This window comes from Armigeres subalbatus, chromosome 1 (assembly GCF_024139115.2).
Source record: "Armigeres subalbatus isolate Guangzhou_Male chromosome 1, GZ_Asu_2, whole genome shotgun sequence".
Lineage (NCBI taxonomy): Eukaryota > Metazoa > Arthropoda > Insecta > Diptera > Culicidae > Armigeres > Armigeres subalbatus.
The window spans coordinates 99442030-99463803 of NC_085139.1; positions in this window are offsets into that span (position 1 = coordinate 99442030).

Here is a 21774-nt window from a genome sequence, read left to right on the forward strand (position 1 = left end):
GAAGAAGTTTTAGGGGCTTCTCGGAAGAAGTTTTAGGGGCTTCTCGGAAGAAGCTTTTCAGCTTCTCGAATTAAGCTTTTAAGCTTCTCGGAAGAAGCTCTTAAGCTTCTCGGAAAAGGCTTTTAAGTTTCTCGGAAGAAGCTTTTAAGCTTCTCGGAAGAAGCTCTTAAGCTTCTCGGAAAAGGCTTTTAAGTTTCTCGGAAGAAGCTTTTAAGCTTCTCGGAAGAAGCTTTTAAGCTTCTCGGAAGAAGCTTTTAAGCTTCTCGGAAGAAGCTTTTAAGCTTCTCGGAAGAAGCTTTTAAGCTTCTCGGAAGAAGCTTTTAAGCTTCTCGGAAGAAGCTTTTAAGCTTCTCGGAAGAAGCTTTAAGCTTCTCGGAAGAAGCTTTAAGCTTCTCGGAAGAAGCTTTTAAGCTTCTCGGAAGAAGCTTTTAAGCTTCTCGGAAGAAGCTTTCAAGCTTCTCGGAAGAAGCTTTCAAGCTTCTCGGAAGAAGCTTTTAAACTACGGAAGAGAAGCTTTTAAGCTTCACGGAAGAAGCTTTTAAAGCTTCACGGAAGAAGCTTTTAAAGCTTCTCAAAACTTTATGCTTCTCAGAAGAAGCTTTTAAGCTTCTCGGAAGAAGCTTTTCAGCTTCTCGGAAAAAGCTTTTAAGCTTCTCGGAAGAAGCTTTTAAGCTTCTCGGAAGAAGCTTTAAGCTTCTCGGAAGAAACTTTCAAGCTTCTAGAAAGAAACTTTTAAGCTTCTAGAAAGAAACTTTTAAGCTTCTAGAAAGAAGCTTTCAAGCTTCTCGGAAGAAACTTTTAAAGCTTCTCGGAAGAAACTTTAAGCTTCTCGGAAGAAGCTTTAAGCTTCTCGGAAGAAGCTTTTAAGCTTCTCGGAAGGCTTTTAAGCTTCTCGGAAGAAGCTTTTAAGCTTCTCGGAAGAAGCTTTTAAGCTTCTCGGAAGAAGCTTTTAAGCTTCTCGGAAGAAGCTTTTAAGCTTCTCGGAAGAAGCTTTTAAGCTTCTCGGAAGAAGCTTTAAGCTTCTCGGAAGAAGCTTTTAAGCTTCTCGGAAGAAGCTTTTAAGCTTCTCGGAAGAAGCTTTCAAGCTTCTCGGAAGAAGCTTTTATGCTTCTCGCAAGAAGCTTTTATGTTTCTCGGAAGAAGCTTCTCGGAAGAAGCTTTTAAGCTTCTCGGAAGAAGCTTTTAAGCTTCTCGGAAGAAGCTTTTAAGCTTCTCGGAAGAAGCTTTCAAGCTTCTCGGATGAAGCTATTAAGCTTCTCGGAAGAAGTCTTTAAGCTTCTCGGAAGAAGCTTTTCAGCTTCTCGGAAGAATCTTTTCAGCTTCTCGGAAGAAGCTTTTAAGCTTCCCGGAAGAAGCTTTTAAGCTGCTTGGGAGAATCTTTTAAGATGCTCGGAAAAAGCTTTTAAGCTGCTCGGAAGAAGCTTTTAAGCTGCTCGGAAGAAGCTTTTAAGCTTCTCGGAAGAAGCTTTTAAGCTTCTCGGAAGAAGTCTTTAAGCTTCTCGGAAGAAGCTTTTAAGCTTCTCGAAAGAAGCTTTTAAGCTCCTCGGCATTCTCCTTGTGGAGAATGAAAAACTTCTTTTGAAATCTAATGCGACGAAATTTTAAAATTCCCGTAGACATCTTAAAAACCTTTACGGAATTCTACCAATTCCTTTGAAAGCTTCGAAATCTATCAAAGTTGCGATTTGTTGAAAAGTGTAAGTGGTCGAGAAAAAGTTTCTACATCCCTGGTTTCCCACCATGCTTCATTATAATCCAGTTCCAATTGCAGTCACATTTCGACTATCCTTCCCAACATTAGATGCTCCCCAGCATCCGCCAGAATGTATCTGCAGGGAAACGACATCGAAATGAATGAATTAATGAGCGGCGTGCGTAGTGCGGTTACAGAACTCACCCGATCCGTACGTTAGGTAGCTCGTAGGTAGCAGTCACCGACCGTCGATCACAGCAGGAGCAGCAACGGCAGCGCATTCTTCCACGAAAATCCAAAATCAGCTCCATGGCACAGTTTCCAGTTTTGTTCGCTGGAGATTGGTTCGGATTCACCGTCAGCGAGTTGTGAGTTCTCCTCGCTGCAATTGCAACAGATTGCATAATTAGCAGTTACCGTTTGCACCATTTAGCACATCGCTTTTCATCGGCAGGTCACCTCACCGGTACCGGCTTTGGTGGATGGGTGCGTGGTGGGGAGGATTCTACCTCGCCACGCCGTTTTGGCTGTGAGCTACAAAATAGCGGCAGGATTTTTGGTGGTTATTCGCTAAATACTTTGCCATCAGGGTGTGGCTTGTTTATCGAGAAATTCTGAAATTTCCAAAAGAAATAGAATAGATGGTAGTTCTTCATTGGTAATATTTTGCTATTTTTGTAGGTTTTTCATTTTTGTCTACAGTTCACCAGGGTCTCCAGAAGTTTCAGTTTGTTCAGGCCAAAAATCCTCATTAGATTCCGTATTCGTTTTTCTCCGCTGCTGATTGAACTATCTCTCGTCCACTTAATTCCTCCAATCAATTCATCCAATCAATTGACCAATTATTTAATAAAAAAATAATTAAATGTCCTTCGACCAAATGTCCTTTCGACCAAATGACGAACTGTACCAAAACCAAAATTCGGTAAATTCAGAAGACTTTCCCGAGGCTCTATTCAAAGCTCCAAGGCTCTATTCAAAGAGTAGGTCACACCCTATTCAGCATCATCTCCTCGGCTTCGAAAGAGCTGTAAAGCCATCGCAGGAATTGGTGTGCGCCGAGAGACTGAGCGACTGCCAAACGAGGGTAATAAGTGTCAATTTTAATTGCCAGTGTCACGTTTAAGTGTTTTTCGGTTCAAGCGGGAGAATTGAATTAGACACTGACTGACTGACGATGGCAATGGCGGCGCTGGCTGGTGGATTCCACGTGGGGGTTTCTAGTGGGGAGGTGCAATTAGCCGTGAGCTCTTTTGGATAAACGCGAATTACGGACCGTGGATTTTGGTGTCAAATTTTACTGCCAACCACTGACTGGGAGGTAATTATCTTTCGCAACTATACACAATCACGGTTGTGACGACGACCGGTTGGTTACGACGTGGCAGCAGCGCACAAGGAAGACGAAAAGTCGCGTTTCTCATTTTGCATACGAAACTAATAACAATATATTTATCTGCGAGCTATTCAACTCTAATAAACGGCATTGCGCTCGCTGCCGGTTGGCCAAGCGTGTGGACCTACTCATACTCGGGATGACCGGCTCCGTTGTCGGTCGGTGCTCCGGGGTCTTTGAAGTCTTGACGGATAAATGGCAAAAATGTCCCAACTATTGCATGTGTGAGAGTCTGTTTGTGCGCCTTCAAATGCTTTGGATGCAACGCAACGGTACCTTTGGCCCACATGAGCGGAGATCTCAACCTCCAGATGGCATTACATTTGCAATCCACAGGAGATGGCTTCGTCCCCATCGCCTTGGCTCGGGGGATAGATTCCGAAGATGACGGAGCGGATTTTTTCGGTGAATGGCTGTCGCTGGTGGCAGCTCGCAATTTTTGTTTGTCCAACTGGCCGGGCTGTGGTGTTGAATGCGTTCGGCTGGGTAATGGTCAACAAAATGAAACCGTTAGGAAAGCTCTATGCATTGCGATCTACTGCGATGGCCGAGCGATGCTAGGTGACTGAAAGGAATGACTAGCGAAAAAATGACTTTTTAGATGCACAACGGCCGGTTGTGCAATGGGTGTTAAAAGGCGGGATAGGATTGCATCTGAAAAGAGAATAATTCTTCAAACTCCCTTTGCACAAAAATAATTAATTATTCATTGGAATGCATAGGCTATGTTTGTACAATAAACAATTGGGTCAATAAATTTTATTTGGTGCAACTTTCTTACAAGACAAAATGGCAGATTTTTTTTGTATGTTGTATCAACCGTTATTTCAGCTAAAAGTAAGATATCAGACACCCATCTTTCCTTTGAGGAAGCATCACAATCCCGTTGCCATCGGACAATTGTTTAGAATCTAGCAGTCTTACGGGCATCCCATGGTCACGCATGTCAAGACACTCGTCTTCTTTATATACTTTTAGTCTTATGGGCAATGGTCATCATCCCTGCAATGAGGCAAGCCACATCCTCGGTATGCGCTAATCACTTTCAAGCACATAAGACAGTGCATGCTTTCTAATTTTTGCCACCACTTTAGGCCGCTTTCCATCCGACCTGGAGTGATTCTAGATCTGATGTTTCCACCTTCTTTGTTGACCACCATAGGCCGCTTTCCAGACACCTCAGGAACTCCATTCCGGGAAAAAATCCGAACAGATCCCAGCATGGAACCAGGGGTGGCATTGCGTATCTCGACTCGAAACGAGCAAACCATGCAAACTGTCATACGAAAGAGCTGTCGAAAGGAGATGCGCAATGAGGCCCCAGGTTTCTCACCCCTGACCAGCACAACTCGATTGGAACATCTAACACATCGCCCGTTCCACGTTCTACCGAATCGAATCAAGGTAGTTTGGTTGTTCCTTTCCAGACCCTCACCCTTCCGACTTTAACCTTCTGTCTCCAGTGGAACATCAGCGATTTATTGAATACCTTTCACAATCTTGGAGCTGGAGGAAAGTACAAGTAAACTATTAAGGAAGGATCAAACATCTGGCACTTCGTGGCGATAGGGGTCTTTCGGGATGATCGAAGGAGGAACAAAGGATAAGAAGGGAGGAAAAAGAAAGATGTGTGAAGAAAGAGGAAAGAATAATGAAGAAGAAAGAAGGAAAATGGAAGAACTGACTTTTCATTTCTCTTTTTCGCTTCTCATTCGCCTTAATGACCATTCGACTGAATAACCTTCAGCCTGAAGGCCTAATACTGGTCAGCCAAATATGATCCGAGTAATTCTTCCCGGATGAGTTGCGAAAAAACTTAGCCATCCTCATTCCAAACAAGGTTGTCAAGAGATTGGTGAACTGGCGACAAATAAGGAATCTGACAGAACTTGTCAGAAAACGGTACAAGCACATACTTTACATTCTAGGAGACGTTTTTCTGAATTTGTGTCAAAAAGGTCGAAGGTTAAAAAGTCGAAGGTCAAAAGGTCGAAGGACAAAAGGTCGAAAGGACTAAAGGTCGAAGAGACAAAAGTTCGAAAGGACAAAGAGTCGATAGGACAAAAGGTCGAAAGGAGAAAAGGTTGAAAGGACTAAAGGTCGGAGAAAAAACCCAGATTAATCCACCTAGCGGTGATGATGCCTTTCTCGTGCGGTAAAAAAATAGTATTTTGGGCATTACTTCTAAGCCCATCGTCCGATCGGGCCAATTTTCAATAGGAAAAAAAGATTCTGCGTCGAATGCAACCTGTTGCGAGGAAATCGGTTCAGGGTAAGTGCATTAAAAGTGAGCTAGACTTTTTTACGCGCTTTTTTATGAGGAAAAGTATTTTGGCCATAACTTCTAAGCCCATTGTCCGAATCGGCCACTTTTCAATAGGCAACAATGGGGCAGTATACTGCGTCGAATGCAGCCTGTTGTGAGGGAATCCGTTCAGGGTAAGTGCATTAAAAATGAGCTAGACTTTTTTACGCGCTTTTTTATGAGAAAAAGTATTTTGGCCTTAACTCCCAAGCCCATTGTCCGATCCGTCCAATTTTCAATAGGAAACAATGGAGCAAGATACTGCGTCGAATGCAGCCTGCTGTGAGGGAATCCGTTTAGGGTAAGTGCATTAAAAGTGAGCTAGACTTTTTTACGCGCTTTTTTATGAGGAAAAGTATTTTGGCCATAACTTCTAAGCCCATTGTCCGAATCGGCCAATTTTCAATAGGAAACAATGGGGCAGTATACTGCGTCGAATGCAACCTGTTGCAAGTAAATTGGTTGAGGGTAAGTGCAAAAAAGTGAGCTAAACTTTTTGCTTTTTTGGTGCGCACATACACACACACATACACACATACACACACGCACACACACACAGACATCACCTCAATTCGTCGAGCTGAGTCGATTGGTATATAACACTATGGGTCTCCGAGCCTTCTATAAAAAGTTTGTTTTTGGAGTGAACATATAGCCTTTACGTATACTTAGTATACGAGAAAGGCAAAAAAGTTTGAATAAATAAATGAGTCAAAAGGACGAAAGATCGAAGAGAAAAAAGGTCGACAGAACAAATAGTCGAATACACAGAGATTGGAGCTTTCATTCTATTAATCATTGACTGTTCTTACAAATTATGCCATATTTATGTTTTAAACAGACGCAATTCTTCAACCCTCAACCTTTTCTCAACCCTTTAATACCAAAATTTCTGTTCTCGCTCAAAATCACTATTTTGCTTTCTAAAACCGATAGGCAAAAATTTTAAAATCGTGATTTCATCAATTTCACCTTTTTAGAATTTTGTTTTTCTAGTTTAAAATTATTTTTTGAGCAGATTTGGACAAGTATTGAACTTTTGTCATTTGAGCACATAAAAACAATATTATTATCATTACAAGATGAAAGAAGATGAAGAAAATGAGTAACTAGTTCTACTAAAAATTTAAGGAATAAAATTTAAGTAAATAAAGTCTAGCAACACTTTGATGAAAATGTTGAGTGGACAATATACCCCTGAAGCATACCCTATGTTTGAATAAAGTAAAAATTGTAAAATGGAATATTAATGAAATGTTAATCCTCAACCACTGACCCAAAGTTGTATTCCGCCGATTTTCTACCTTCACCAGCTTTTTGTATATACAAACCTTACAGCTCTCAAGACAAATCAATGAGGGAGGAAATTTTGAAAATTGGTCAACCCGTTCTTGAGTAAAATCCTCAGCATCAAAATTTTTCAATCTCTAGATTTTTCAATATTTCAATTTTTCAATTTTTCAATTTTTAAATTTTTAATTTTTTTAAATTTTCAATTTTTTAATTTTTTAATTTTTCAATTTCTCAATTTTTCAATTTTTCAATTTTTTAATTTTTTAATTTTTTAATTTTTCAATTTTTCAATTTTTCAATTTTTTTATTTTTCAATTTTTCAATTTTTTAATTTTTTAATTTTTTAATTTTTCAATTTTTCAATTTTCTAATTTTTTCTAATTTTTCAATTTTTCAATTTCCTTATTTTTAAAATATTCAATTTTTCAATTTTTCAATTTTTCAATTTTTCAATTTTTCAATTTTTCAATTTTTCAATTTTTCAATTTTTCAATTTTTCAATTTCTCAATTTTTCAATTTTTCAATTTTTCAATTTTTCAATTTTTCAATTTTTCAATTTTTCAATTTTTCAATTTTTCAATTTTTTATTTTTCAATTTTTCAATTGTTCAATTTTTCAATTTTTCAATTTTTTAATTTTTCAATTTCTCAATTTTTTAATTTTTTCAATTTTTTAAATCTTCAATTTTTCAATTTTTCAATTTTTCAGTTTTTTCCATTTTTCAATTTTTCAATTTTTCAATTTTTTATTTTTTTAATTTTTCAATTTTTCATTTTTTTCAATTTTTCAATTTTTCAATTTTTTAATTTTTCAATTTTTCAATTTTTTAATTTTTCAATTTTTCAATTCTTCAATTTTTCAATTCTTCAATTTTTCAATTTTTCAATTTTTCAATTTTTCAATTTTTCAATTTTTCAATTTTTCAATTTTTCAATTTTTTAATTTTTCAATTTTTCAATTTTTCAATTTTTCAATTTTTCAATTTTTCAATTTTTCAATTTATCAATTTATCAATTTTTCAATTTTTTCAATTTTTCAATTTTTCAATTTATCAATTTTTCAATTTTTTCAATTTTTCAATTTTTCAATTTTTCAATTTTTTAATTTTTCAATTTTTCAATTTTTCAATTTTTCAATTTTTAAATTTTTCAATTTTTAAATTTTAGAATTTACAATTTTTTTTTCAAATTTTCAATTTTTTAATTTTTCAATTTTTCAATTTTTCAATTTTTCAATTTTTCAATTTTTCAATTTTTCAATTTTTTAATTTTTCAATTTTTCAATTTTTCAATTTTTCAATTTTTCAATTTTTCAATTTTTCAATTTTTCAATTTTTTAATTTTTTAATTTTTTAATTTTTCAATTTTTCAATTTTTCAATTTTTCAATTTTTCAATTTTTCAATTTTTCAATTTTTCAATTTTTCAATTTTTCAATTTTTCAATTTTTCAATTTTTCAATTTTTTAATCTCTCAATTTTTCAATTTCTCAATTTTTCAATTTTTCAATTTCTCAATTTTTCAATTTTTTAATTTTTCAATTTTTCAATTTTTCAATTTTTTAATTTTTTAATTTTTCAATTTTTCAATTTTTCAATTTTTCAATTTCTCAATCTCAATTTTTTTTTCAATTTTTAATTTTTCAATTTTTTAATCTCTCAATTTTTCAGTTTCTCAATTTTTCAATTTTTCAATTTTTCAATATTTTTTTCAATTTTTCAATTTCTCAATTTTTTAATTTTTCAATTTTTCAATTTTTTAATTTTTCAATTTTTTAATTTTTTAATTTTCCAATTTTTAAATTTTTCAATTATTCAATTTCTCAAATATTTCAATTTTTTAATTTTTTAATTTTTCAATTTTTCAATTTTTCAATTTTTCAATTTTTCAATTTTTCAATTTTTCAGTTTTTCAATTTTTCAATTTTTAAATTTTTTAATTTTTCAATTTTTCAATTTTTTATTTTTTCAATTCTTCAATTTTTAAATTTTCAAATTTTTAAATTTTTCAATTTTTCAATTTTTCAATTTTTCAATTTTTCAATTTCTCAATTTTTCAATTTTTCAATTTTTCAATTTTTCAATTTTTCAATTTATCAATTTTTTAATTTTTCAATTATTCAATTTTTTAATTTTTCAATTTTTCAATTTTTCAATTTTTTAATTTTTCAATTTTTCAATTTTTCAATTTTTCAATTTTTCAATTCTTCAATTTTCCAATTTTTCAATTTTTCAATTTTTTAATTTTTTAATTTTTCAGTTTTTTAATTTTTTCAATTTTTCAATTTTTCAATTTTTCAATTTTTTAATTTTTTAATTTTTCAGTTTTTTAATTTTTCAATTTTTTAATTTTTCAATTTTTCAATTTTTCAATTTTTCAATTTCTCAATTTCTCAATTTTTCAATTTTTTAATTTTTCAATTTTTTAATCTTTCAATTTTTCAATTACTCAATTTTTCAATTTTTCAATTTTTCAATTTTTCAATTTTTCAATTTTTTAATTTTTCAATTTTTCAATTTTTCAATTTTTCAATTTCTCAATTTCTCAATTTTTCAATTTTTTAATTTTTCAATTTTTTAATCTTTCAATTTTTCAATTACTCAATTTTTCAATTTCTCAATTTTTCAATTTCTCAATTTTTCAATTTTTCAATTTTTCAATTTTTCAATTTTTCAATTTTTCAATTTTTCAATTTTTCAATTTTTCAATTTTTCAATTTTTCAATTTTTCAATTTTTCAATTTTTCAATTTTTCTATTTTTCAATTTTTCAATTTCTCAATTTTTCAATTTCTCAATTTTTTAATTTTTCAATTTTTCAATTTTTTAATTTTTCAACTTTTCAATTTTTTAATTTTTCAATTTTTCAATTCTTCAATTTTTCAATTCTTCAATTTTTCAATTTTTCAATTTTTCAATTTTTCAATTTTTCAATTTTTCAATTTTTCAATTTTTCAATTTTTCAATTTTTCAATTTTTCAATTTTTCAATTTTTCAATTTTTCAATTTTTCAATTTTTCAATTTCTCAATTTTTAAATTTTTAAATTTTTAAATTTTTAAATTTTTAAATTTTTAAATTTTTAAATTTTTCAATTTTTCAATTTTTCAATTTTTCAATTTTTCAATTTTTCAATTTTTCAATTTTTCAATTTTTCAATTTTTCAATTTTTCAATTTTTCAATTTTTCAATTTTTCAATTTTTCAATTTTTCAATTTTTCAATTTTTCAATTTTTCAATTTTCAATTTTTCAATTTTTCAATTTTTCAATTTTTCAATTTTTCAATTTTTCAATTTTTCAATTTTTCAATTTTTCAATTTTTCAATTTTTCAATTTTTCAATTTTTCAATTTTTCAATTTTTCAATTTTTCAATTTTTCAATTTTTCAATTTTTCAATTTTTCAATTTTTCAATTTTTCATTTTTTTAATTTTTTAATTTTTCAATTTTTCAATTTTTCAATTTTTCAATTTTTCAATTTTTCAATTTTTCAATTTTTCAATTTTTCAATTTTTCAATTTTTCAATTTTTCAATTTTTCAATTTTTCAATTTTTCAATTTTCAATTTTTCAATTTTTCAATTTTTCAATTTTTCAATTTTTCAATTTTTCAATTTTTCAATTTTTCAATTTTTCAATTTTTCAATTTTTCAATTTTTCAATTTATCAATTTATCAATTTTTCAATTTTTCAATTTTGCAATTTTGCAATTTTGCAATTTTTCAATTTTTCAATTTTTCAATTTTTCAATTTTTTAATTTTTCAATTTTTCAATTTTTCAATTTTTCAATTTTTCAATTTTTCAATTTTTCAATTTTTTAATTTTTCAATTTTTCAATTTTTCAATTTTTTTATTTTTCAATTTTTTTATTTTTCAATTTTTCAATTTTTTTATTTTTCAATTTTTCAATTTTTCAATTTCTCAATTTTTCAATTTTTTAATTTTTCAATTTTTTAATCTTTCAATTTTTCAATTACTCAATTTTTCAATTTCTCAATTTTTCAATTTCTCAATTTTTCAATTTCTCAATTTTTCAATTTCTCAATTTTTTAATTTTTCAATTTTTCAATTTTTTAATTTTTCAATTTTTCAATTTTTTAATTTTTCAATTTTTCAATTCTTCAATTTTTCAATTCTTCAATTTTTTAATTTTTTAATTTTTAAATTTTTTATTTTTTTCAATTTCTCAATTTTTTCAATTTTTTAAATTTTTAATTTTAATTTTTTTTTAATTATTCAATTTTCAATTTTTCAATTTCTCACTTTTTTAATTTTTAAATTTTTAAATTTTTCAATTTTTTAATTTTTCAATTTTTCAATTTTTCAATTTTTAAATTTTTCAATTTTTTAATTTTTCAATTTTTCAATTTTTCAATTTTTCAATTTTTCAGTTTTCAATTTTTCATTGTTTCAATTTTACAATTTTTCAATTTTTTCAATTTTTCAATTTTTCAATTTTTCAATTTTTTAATTTTTCAATTTTTCAATTTTTCAATTTTTCAATTTTTAAATTTTTCAATTTTTCAATTTTTAAATTTTTGAATTTACAATTTTTTTTTCAAATTTTCAATTTTTTAATTTTTCAATTTTTCAATTTTTCAATTTTCCAATTTTTCAATTTTTCAATTTTTCAATTTTTCAATTTTTCAATTTTTCAATTTTTCAATTTTTCAATTTTTCAATTTTTCAATTTTTTAATTTTTTAATTTTTTAATTTTTTAATTTTTTAATTTTTTAATTATTCAATTTTTCATTTCTGCATCAAATTTTCAATTTTTCAATTTTTTATTTTTCAATTTTTCAATTTTTCAATTTTTTAATTTTTCAATTTCTCAATTTTTTCAATTTTCCAATTCTTCAATTTTTCAATTTTTCAATTTTTCAATTTTTCAATTTTTTCAATTTTTCAATTTTTCAATTTTTCAATTTTTCAATTTTTCAATTTTTTAATTTTTCAATTTCTCAATTTTTCAATTTCTCAATTTTTTAATTTTTTAATTTTTTAATTTTTTAATTTTTTAATTTTTTAATTTTTTAATTTTTTAATTTTTTAATTTTTTAATTTTTTAATTTTTTAATTTTTCAATTTTTTAATTTTTAATTTTTCAATTTTTCATTTCTTCAATTTTTCAATTTTTCAATTTTTCAATTTCTCAATTTTTCAATTTTTCAATTTTTCAATTTTTTAATTTTTCAATTTATCAATTTTTCATTTTTTCAATTTTTTAATTTATTAATTTTTCAATTTTTTAATTTTTCAATTCTTCAATTTTTTAATTTTTTAATTTTTCAATTTTTCAATTTTTTAATTTTTCAGTTTTTCAATTTTTTAATTTTTCAATTTTTCAATTTTTCAATTTCTCAATTTCTCAATTTTTCAATTTTTTAATTTTTCAATTTCTCAATTTTTCAATTTCTCAGTTTTTCAATTTTTTAATTTTTAATTTTTCAATTTTTTAGTTTTTCATTTTTTTAATTTTTCAATTTTTTAATTTTTCCATTTTTTCAATTTTTCAATTTTTCAATTTTTCAATTTTTCAATTTTTCAATTTTTTAATTTTTCCATTTTTCAATTTTTTAATTTTTCAATTTTTTAATTTTTCAATTTTTCAATTTTTTAATTTTTCAATTTTTCAATTTCTCAATTTCTCAATTTTTCAATTTTTCAATTTCTCAATTTTTCAATTTTTCAATTTTTTAATTTTTCAATTTTTCAATTTTTCAATTTTTCAATTTTTCAATTTTTCAATTTTTTAATTTTTCAATTTTTCAATTTTTCAATTTTTAATTTTTCAATTTTTTAATCTCTCAATTTTTCAATCTCTCAATTTTTCAATTTTTTAATTTTTGAATTTTTTAATTTTTCAATTTTTCAATTTTTCAATTTCTCAATTTTAATTTTTTTTTAATTTTTCAATTTTTTAAATTTTCAATTTTCAATTTTTCAATTTTTCAATTTTTCAATTTTTCAATTTTCAATTTTTCAATTTTTCAATTTTTCAATTTTTCAATTTTTCAATTTTTCAATTTTTCAATTTTTCAATTTTTCAATTTTTCAATTTTTCAATTTTTCAATTTTTCAATTTTTCAATTTTTCAATTTTTTAATTTTTCAATTTTTTAATCTTTCAATTTTTCAATTACTCAATTTTTCAATTTCTCAATTTTTCAATTTCTCAATTTTTCAATTTTTCAATTTTTCAATTTCTCAATTTTTCAATTTTTCAATTTTTTAATTTTTCAATTTTTCAATTTTTCAATTTTTCAATTTTTCAATTTTTCAATTTTTTAATTTTTCAATTTTTCAATTTTTCAATTTTTAATTTTTCAATTTTTTAATCTCTCAATTTTTCAATCTCTCAATTTTTCAATTTTTCAATTTTTCAATTTCTCAATTTTTCAATTTTTCAATTTTTCAATTTCTCAATTTTTCAATTTTTCAATTTTTTAATTTTTCAATTTTTCAATTTTTCAATTTTTCAATTTTTCAATTTTTCAATTTTTCAATTTTTCAATTTTTCAATTTTTCAATTTTTCAATTTCTCAATTTTTCAATTTCTCAATTTTTCAATTTCTCAATTTTTCAAATTTTCAATTTCTCAATTTTTCAATTTTTCAATTTCTCAATTTCTCAATTTTTCAATTTTTTAATTTTTCAATTTTTCAATTTTTCAATTTTTAATTTTTCAATTTTTTAATCTCTCAATTTTTCAATCTCTCAATTTTTCAATTTTTCAATTTTTCAATATTTTAATGTTTCAATTTTTCAATTTCTCATTTTTTTAATTTTTCAATTTTTCAATTTTTTAATTTTTCAATTTTTTAATTTTTTAATTTTTCAATTTTTAAATTTTTCAATTTTTCAATTTCTCAAATATTTCAATTTTTTTAATTTTTTAATTTTTCAATTTTTCAATTTTTCAATTTTTCAATTTTTCAATTTTTCAATTTTTCAATTTTTAATTTTTCAATTTTTCAATTTTTCAATTTTTCAATTTTTTCAATTTTTCAATTTTTCAATTTTTCAGTTTTTCAATTTTTCAATTTTTAAATTTTTTAATCTTTCAATTTTTCAATTTTTTATTTTTTCAATTCTTCAATTTTTCAATTTTTAAATTTTTAAATTTTTCAATTTTTCAATTTTTCAATTTTTCAATTTTTCAATTTTTCAATTTTTCAATTTTTCAATTTTTCAATTTTCCAATTTTTCAATTTTTCAATTTTTCAATTTTTCAATTTTTCAATTTTTCAATTTTTCAATTTTTCAATTTTTCAATTTTTCAATTTTTTATTTTTGAATTTTTCAATTCTTCAATTTTTCAATTTTTTAATTTTTAATTTTTCAATTTTTTAGTTTTTCAATTTTTTAATTTTTCAATTTTTCAATTTTTCCATTTTTTCAATTTTTCAATTTTTCAATTTTTTAATTTTTAATTTTTCAATTTTTTAGTTTTTCAATTTTTTAATTTTTCAATTTTTCAATTTTTCCATTTTTTCAATTTTTCAATTTTTCAATTTTTCAATTTTTCAATTTTTCAATTTTTCAATTTTTCAATTTTTTAATTTTTCAATTTTTCAATTTTTCAATTTTTCAATTTTTCAATTTTTCAATTTTTCAATTTTTCAATTTTTCAATTTTTCAATTTTTCAATTTTTCAATTTTTCAATTTTTCAATTTTTTAATTTTTCAATTTCTCAATTTTTCAATTTTTCAATTTTTCAATTCTTTAATTTTTCAATTTTTCAATTTTTCAATTTTTCAATTTTTTAATTTTTCAATTTCTTGATTTTTTAATTTTTCAATTTTTCAATTTTTTAATTTTTCAATTTTTCAATTTTTCAATTTTTCAATTTTTCAATTTTTTAATTTTTCAATTTTTCAATTTCTCAATTTTTCAATTTCTCAATTTTTCAATTTTTCAATTTTTCAATTTTTCAATTTTTCAATTTTTCAATTTTTCAATTTTTCAATTTTTCAATTTTTCAATTTTTCAATTTTTCAATTTTTCAATTTTTCAATTTTTCAATTTTTCAATTTCTCAATTTTTCAATTTCTCAATTTTTCAATTTCTCAATTTTTTAATTTTTTAATTTTTTAATTTTTTAATTTTTCAATTTTTTAATTTTTCATTTCTTCAATTTTTCAATTTTTCAATTTTTCAATTTCTCAATTTTTCAATTTTTCAATTTTTTAATTTTTCAATTTTTTCAATTTTTCAATTTTTCAATTTTTCAATTTTTCAATTTTTCAATTTTTCAATTTTTCAATTTTTCAATTTTTCAATTTTTCAATTTTTCAATTTGTTATTTTTCAATTTTTCAATTTTTCAATTTTTCATTTTTTTATCTTTCAATTTCTCAATTTTTCAATTTTTCAATTTTTCAATTCTCCAATTTTTCAATTTTTCAATTTATCAATTTTTCAATTTTTCAATTTTTTCAATTTTTCAATTTTTCAATTTTTCAATTTTTCAATTTTTCAATTTTTCAATTTTTTAATTTTTTAATTTTTCAATTTTTAAATTTTTTAAATTTTTAATTTTTTAATTTTTTAATTTTTTAATTTTTTAATTTTTCAATTTTTTAATTTTTCATTTCTTCAATTTTTCAATTTTTCAATTTTTCAATTTCTCAATTTTTCAATTTTTCAATTTTTCAATTTTTCAATTTTTTAATTTTTCAATTTCTCAATTTTTCAATTTTTTCAATTTTTCAATTCTTCAATTTTTTAATTTTTCAATTTTTCAATTTTTCAATTTTTCAATTTTTCAATTTTTCAATTTTTTAATTTTTTAATTTTTCAATTTTTCAATTTTTTAATTTTTTTAATTTTTCAATTTTTCAATTTTTTCCATTTTTCAATTTTTTAATCTTTCAATTTTTCAATTTTTCAATTTTTCAATTTTTCAATTTTTCAATTTTTCAATTTTTCAATTTTTCAATTTTTTAATTTTTCAATTTTTCAATTTTTCAATTTTTCAATTTTTCAATTTTTCAATTTTTCAATTTTTCAATTTTTCAATTTTTCAATTTTTCAATTTTTCAATTTTTCAATTTTTCAATTTTTCAATTTTTCAATTTTTCAATTTCTCAATTTTTTAATTTTTTAATTTTTTAATTTTTTAATTTTTCAATTTTTTAATTTTTCATTTCTTCAATTTTTCAATTTTTCAATTTTTCAATTTCTCAATTTTTCAATTTTTCAATTTTTTAATTTTTCAATTTTTTCAATTTTTCAATTTTTCAATTTTTCAATTTTTCAATTTTTCAATTTTTCAATTTTTCAATTTTTCAATTTTTCAATTTTTCAATTTGTTATTTTTCAATTTTTCAATTTTTCAATTTTTCAATTTTTTTATTTTTCAATTTCTCAATTTTTCAATTTTTTCAATTTTTCAATTCTTCAATTTTTCAATTTTTCAATTTATCAATTTTTCAATTTTTCAATTTTTTCAATTTTTCAATTTTTCAATTTTTCAATTTTTCAATTTTTCAATTTTTCAATTTTTTAATTTTTTAATTTTTCAATTTTTCAATTTTTTCAATTTTTCAATATTTTAATTTTTTAATTTTTTAATTTTTTAATTTTTCAATTTTTTAATTTTTCATTTCTTCAATTTTTCAATTTTTCAATTTTTCAATTTCTCAATTTTTCAATTTTTCAATTTTTTAATTTTTCAATTTTTTCAATTTTTCAATTTTTCAATTTTTCAATTTTTCAATTTTTCAATTTTTCAATTTTTCAATTTTTCAATTTTTCAATTTTTCAATTTTTCAATTTTTCAATTTTTCAATTTTTAATTTTTTAATTTCTCAATTTTTCAATTTTACAATTTTTCAATTTTTCAATTTTTCAATTTTTCAATTTATCAATTTTTCAATTTTTCAATTTTTTCAATTTTTCAATTTTTCAATTTTTCAATTTTTCAATTTTTCAATTTTTCAATTTTTTAATTTTTTAATTTTTCAATTTTTCAATTTTTTCAATTTTTCAATTTTTTAATTTTTTAATTTTTTAATTTTTCAATTTTTCAATTTTTCAATTTTTCAATTTTTCAGTTCTTCAATTTTTCAATTTTTCAATTTTTCAATTTTTTAATTTTTTAGTCATTGCCGAATAAATCATTAGACCGAAACTCGTCTGATGGAAAATCGTTTGGGAGAGATATAGCCATATGGCCAATAATGTCGTTTGGCAGAACAGGTCATTTGGCCGAAAAAGTAGTCTGTTGTAATAGGTCGTTTAGCACAAAATGACGGTTTGGACGAAATGGTCGTTTGGCAAAAAGGGCCATCTGGCCGAACATGTTTTTGACCGAAATGGTTATAAGGCCAAAAATGTTGTTTGGCTGAACTGGTCATATTGCCGATTTTTTAGATTACGACGGGACAGCACAATAAGGTCTAAAAATCGGAGCTGTCCCGTTAAATACGGTGCGTATGGTCAGTCTACTCTTGCCTTAACATGTTATTCGGTCAAGTGGCATTTGAAAAAAGGATTTCCAATGCCTTTCGTCAATCGACGAGAAGGACCGAAAGGCCACAAACCCTCTTGGTCGACATTTTTGGCTGTATTACTTGTTCAGCAAGTGACATTTTCTGTGGAAATCCCGAAGAATATCTGAACCATTTCCCTTAGAAATTTGAAACAATTTTCCCTGAAAATTTGAAAAAAAAATCCTTTTGAAATACCAATTTTTATGTGGAAATTCTATAAAAACTGCTTTTGGAAAAAAAATCCAAGAAATCTCCGTTGAAACTTTAGAGTATTTCCCATCAAAAATCCGAAAAGCTTGAAATAATTTCCTAGGGATTAGAATTTTCCGTCGAAAACAAAAAAAAATCCTGTTTATGTCTTAAAAAAATTCTGAAAAATCTTTGGTTAAAAAATGCAAAAAAAAAATCGCCACGGCGCTTTTGGTATTCGGCTTGACGCCGAAAACAACGCTGACTTACTGTACCTACTCTTTGTTGACATCTGTCAATTGCTTGTTATTTCTCTGCGTACCTCAGAACTACTGTTTTTTTTTTAAACAAATCGACAGATAATATTTCTAGGAATTCTCATCATTAGACTGGATGCCAAAGTTGAGGAAAGGTGAATCGAAAACGGGAACATCCCCGCAAGTGTTTCCACGAAAAGAGTCGATTGCCATTCAGTACCGGTGATTGGGTATCTGCTCAAATCATAATAACGAGAATGTAGAATTATATCATAGCTAAATATGTAAATTACAACAAAAATGTTACTTGTTTTAAATACTTAAGCTCTAGATTTTGTCTGCACTTGTTTGTAGGAGGCTACATCAAAGACTTCTTGAGAAACTCAATATTCGTAACATTATCTTAAAAAAAAAGTCATGAAACTGTTAATAAATTCAAGTCACCTTGGTAAGCGACTAAACATTTCTTTTGCACAATGTTGTTTCAAAGATACACGGAAGGACGCAAGAACGAAGCGATATTACTACCAAATCCGCACTAAATAAATATTCTGGAAAATTTTCAGTTCAGCCTAATTACGAGTGAAACTTCGAATGAAATTTAGATTTTTTCGATCCTTATCACGGTTATCACGGTGGTATGACAAACATTTGTAACTTGCTTTAGTGGGAGCTGCGATAAATTAAAGATAATTTATCTTATTCTATCTTTTATTATTTGTTACAGCTTTAAAAAAGGAACCCAAAAAGGAATTAACTTTTAAAACAGAAATACTTCCTCAACTTGTAATGCAAAAATTGTGACCCTGTGTGCCGATTTCTACAATATCGTAGAATATCCTAATTAGGAACCCCTTTGCTGGTACGACTCACCATTTGGAAAAGGTAGTTGAACTTACGGGAAACCAGAGATCCATCCGATGCCACTTTCGTCAAACTGCTCCATCGCTGAAAAAACGTACCTCTAATAAATACCATCCGGTCGCCACACCGCGTAGATTTCCGGCGCCATGGCACAGCGCAAACCGACACGTGAGACGAATGCTTAATTACAAATGATGCACACCAGAGCAGCAACGGCCGGCCGTGTAGAGATGATGATGGAGGGCAGCATAGAAGCAAAAAATGAAATGACCGAACCGAGGAGAAATCTAGCTTTCATCCAACTTCCTCTATGGCGACCTGATAGAGACCAACAACAGGTACGAACCGGCATCGAAAGTAATGATAAATTCAGAAAAGTCCGAAGTCTGTATGCCTACCGGCTACAAACATCAACCAACTACGGTCCAACCATCATCAATAACGGGCCCCGGTGTGTATGAGCCGTCGTCGTCGTCGTCATCGCTGAAGTCCGGCCTAGGAACCGACAAAAGTTTACTTTCCTCGCCTGCGCCCCCACGATCCCCACTCATAGATCGCCACCGCACACCCCCGGGGGAAGAAGCTGAAAAACTTACGCACATCGTTCCAAATTACCATCTTGTTTTCAATTGACTGAATCTCTGGTACCGGGGGTTTCCTTCACCGTCCGAGACGACTCAACTCAGCTGAACTGAGCTGAACCGAACTGGAAGCAGCTGCAACAGCCAGAGCGTTCTGGGAAGCCCGGCAACGAACGGCAAGTCAATCCGTCCGTGGCAGGCCGAGAGGGTGGGTATAATCATAGTCATAGAGACTACTGTGTGCTTTGGTATACCGACCGTAGCAGGAGCAAGAAAAAAAAAATGGTAAAAAAAGGGCGACGCCTGCCTTAGATCGCTTGCAACTTCTGGGACGGGAACGGAATCCAGGAACGAAATAGTAGAAAAAACGCAAACCAACGAACGAACACACATCTGTGCGTATGTGCGAATACGAAGGCGATGCAGTGGCGTCTCGATTTTGCGTCTCGTGAGTTTTGTGAAACCGTAATAAGAAATTCTTGTATGTAACAGATTTTCGGAAAGTAATCTACAGAAATTGTCGTGAATTGCCATAAATATGCAGCAATACAAGTTATTACGAAATTTTCCAGGGATACTGTAAAATCGCCATAACTTTTTCGAAGTTTAAAAGTTTCTGGATTTTCGTAAGTCCCATCTTCGATTTTATGAAATACACTGAAAGTTTCAAAAATTAAAAACAGTTGAGTACTTCCCAATATTCAAAACGAACTACCAAAAGCCAACGGATTCGTGTTTTTTTAATTTTTAATCTAATTATCGTTGTTGGCGACGAGTGGTGCCCCACTTCTGACTCTGCAAGTGTCCAAGCCTTGTCCACGATCATGCTGCTCTAGCCAACATTCAGAAAAATCGACTCATACTTTTTGGCAAAAATCATATCAATGCATATCATGCGTCTTTATTTATCATCAGACTAAGGCCGGAGTGGCCTGTGCTGCACATAAAAGACTTCTCCATTCAGCTCGGTTCATGGCTGCACTTCGCCAACCACGCAGTCTGCGGAGGGTCCGCAAGTCGTCCTCCACCTGATCGATCCACCTTGCCCGCTGTGCACCTCGCCTTCTTGTTCCCTTCGGATCGTTGTTGAGAACCATTTTCACCGGATTACTGTCCGACATTCTGGCTACGTGCCCGGCCCACCGCAGTCTTCCGATTTTCGCGGTGTGAACGATGGATGGTTCTCCCAACAGCTGTTGCAACTCGTGGTTCATTCGCCTCCTCCACGTACCGTCCGCCATCTGCACCCCACCATATATGGTACGCAACACTTTCCTTTCGAAAACTCCCAGTGCGCGTTGGTCCTCCACGAGCATCGTTCAGGTCTCGTGTCCGTAGAGGACTACCGGTCTTATAAGCGTTTTGTAGATAGTCAGTTTGGTACGGCGGCGAACTCTATTCGATCGGAGCGTCTTACGGAGTCCAAAGTGCGTACGATTTCCAGCCACTATGCGTCTCCGAATTTCTCTGCTGGTATCGTTATCGGCGGTCACCAGTGAGCCCAAGTAAGTACACGAATTCTTCAACCACCTCGATTTCGTCACCACCGATAGAAACTCGTGGTGGGTGGCTCACATTGACCTCTCTTGTACTTCGTCTTCGACGTGTTGATGACTAGTCCAATCCGTTTAGCTTCGCTTTTCAGTCTGATGTAGGCTTCCTCCATCCTCTCAAAGTTACGTGCCATGATATCAATGTCGTCGGCGAAACCAAATCACTGGACGGACTTCGTGAAAATCGTACCACTCGTGTCAATCCCTGCCCTTCGTATTACTCCCTCCAAAGCGATGTTGAATAACAGACACGAAAGACCATCACCTTGCCGTAACCCTCTACGGGTTTCGAAGGGACTCGAGAATGCCCCTGAAACTCGAACTACGCACATCACCCGATCCATCGTCGCCTTGATCAACCGTATCAGTTTATCCGGAAATCCGTTTTCGTGCATTAGCTGCCATAGCTGGTCCCGATCGATTGTATCATATGCGGCTTTGAAGTCGATAAATAGATGATGTGTTGGTTATATTCGTTGTATTCGCGGCATTTCTGCAATACCTGACGTATGGCGAACACCTGGTCTGTGGTGGAGCGTTCACCCATAAATCCCGCCTGGTACTGCCCCACGAACTCTCTTGCAATTGGTGTTAGTCGACGGCATAAAATTTGGGAGAGTACCTTGTAGGCGGCGTTCAGCAATGTGATTGCGCGGTAGTTGCTACAATCCAGCTTATCGCCCTTTTTGTAGATGGGACACACGACACCTTCCATCCACTCCTGCGGCAGAACAGAACATATCATGCGTCTGCACATTCTTAATTGAACACAAATTCACACATGGATACTATGACCCACATGAATAGTGTGTGAACACTATACGTATTTCGACCTCAACTGTGAGGTCGTCTTCAGTGTCTCGTACTTGACTCGACTCGTCGACCTCACAGTTAAGGTCGAAATACGTATCTGCAAAGATAACAAATCTTAGTGGAATTAAATGGAAAGTACTAAACTCGTCTCAGACAGTCGAATACATTCCACTAAAAAGAGTTTAACATATTTTTTCTGACTCATGCAATGCATATGGGCGCATGGAATATATGTGTAGAAAATATGGAATCCATTTCGCTACCCCCATTGCAAAAATCCATGTGTGAACTCATGAATACAATGAAAGTTTTTTGTGAGTGAAGGAATGTGAAACTAA